This window comes from Phocoena phocoena, chromosome 14 (assembly GCF_963924675.1).
Source record: "Phocoena phocoena chromosome 14, mPhoPho1.1, whole genome shotgun sequence".
In the NCBI taxonomy this organism is placed as follows: domain Eukaryota; kingdom Metazoa; phylum Chordata; class Mammalia; order Artiodactyla; family Phocoenidae; genus Phocoena; species Phocoena phocoena.
The window spans coordinates 2298334-2300031 of NC_089232.1; the positions used below are offsets into that span (position 1 = coordinate 2298334).

The following is a 1698-nucleotide window of genomic DNA, read 5'->3' on the forward strand; positions in this document are numbered from 1 at the left end:
TATTTTTCTTCCCTCAGATGATAATTACCTTGAAAAGCCTCCTCGGTCCTGGAGCTTCTGAACAGAGTAAATTAGGAGGAACGATATTCTTACCACAAAGAAATAGTGTAGAGGGAAGAAAACCAACCCTGACAGGGATCTTAGGGGAGTGTTTTCCTAACCACGGTTCTGTCCTCTCCCACTGCCAGATAAATCACAGCATCAAAAAGATCCCATTCGGTGCTCGCTTCGGCAGCACGTACACTAAAGTTGGAACGATACGGACTAGATTAGCACGGCCCCTGCGCAAGGATGACACGCAAATTCGTGAAGCGCTCCCTATTTTTAGGAGATGTGGGGATATATGTACATGTAGAGCTGATTCACTTTGTTATAAAGCAGAAACTAGCACACCATTGTAAAGCAATTATACTCCAATAAAGACGTTAAAAAAATATTCCATTCACTACACACGAAGAGCTTTATTTACTAGTTAATAAAATGCTCAGAGCGGCTGCAGAAAAAAATTTGATACCAAAGCTTAATTTATCCAGACCCTTTTGTTAAATCATAATAAAGGGTTTACAAGGAACAGATCTTGCTTGGAATGGGCTGGCCACCCTGGGGGGTGAGCGGCCGTCTCCGTGCACGTCGTCCTTCGGCCTTTCCGTTGGCACCTCCCGCCCTGGGAATGGATCCTGGGATTTATGGGATCCTGCATTCAATTCATTAATACCTGAGCTTTCTGTGAGCGACCACAGGTGGCTGAAGATGCCCAGTGGGGCCTGCTCGTGGAGGATGCGTGGTACATTCACTAGTGAATTACCGAGGCACCTAGGGATGCTCCTTGCTGCCAACATGCTTCTTCCGGGTGAGTTCTCTTGACTAGATTTGAGGCATCCCCTACCCACATGTCCACCCTTAAAACTGCCTACTCTTGTGGGCTGAGATTTTTTTCACTTTGAAAGGGACAGTCTAGGCCCATCCAGGCCAATGCATTAGCCACCACCTTAAGGGAACCCACATTGTTGCCCCTGCATGCAGCCGCCATACGGGGTCACATGGATGCAGCCCAGTCGTCTCAGAGTGGGGACCTGGCCCCTGAGCTGGGGCAGAGAGGAGCGTGGCCTCCGTCCGTCGGCATCACCCATGATGGATCCAGAAATGTGGTCCGTAAGGGCTGCTGGAAGGGGCAGCAGGAGGTTCGAACCAGGAAAGACCAGGCAGCCCTTGGAGGAGAGAGGCAGCTCTTATCCGTATTTGCAGTTGGGGTGCAGTGTCCGGTGCAAAGCCAGGCTTCAGACCTGCCCGTCAGCGAGAAAGTGGCCCGAGGCCATAAGGAGAAGGGTGTAAGTTGGCGTCTGCTGAAACCCTGGGAAAAGGAGTTTAAAATCCGGCAGGAGAACCAGGGGTCCGGAAGGGGTCCGGACAAGCTGGCCATGGGAGCAGCCCTGGCTTCTGGTCTGTCCTTCCAGCCAGGGGACCAGATCTCGTGCCAGCTCTGCCTCTTGTGCTCTGTGGCCCTGGACGGCCACCTCACCTCACTGGCCTCTGTGTCCCCACCTGGAAAGTCCGCACCCTGGGCTCGCTGGCTGCCTGGGCCCCTCTGGCTCTCATCTCTCTCCTTGGTGGCCGTCCCTCATCCCTGTCAGAACCGTGGTCCAGCAGACACAGCCTCACCCCAGCTCAAGTATTTCCGGAACACTCTGGCAGGGACTG

At 52.8% G+C, this 1698-nt stretch overlaps 1 non-coding gene across 1 annotated transcript; it reads left to right on the forward strand.

Annotated features, from left to right (window-relative positions):
* Positions 1–219: 219 nt before the first annotated feature.
* On the forward strand, positions 220–326 carry LOC136134280 (U6 spliceosomal RNA). The gene has a single exon (XR_010656561.1). It is a non-coding gene; the product is annotated as a U6 spliceosomal RNA (small nuclear RNA).
* The last annotated feature ends 1372 nt before the right edge of the window (positions 327–1698 follow it).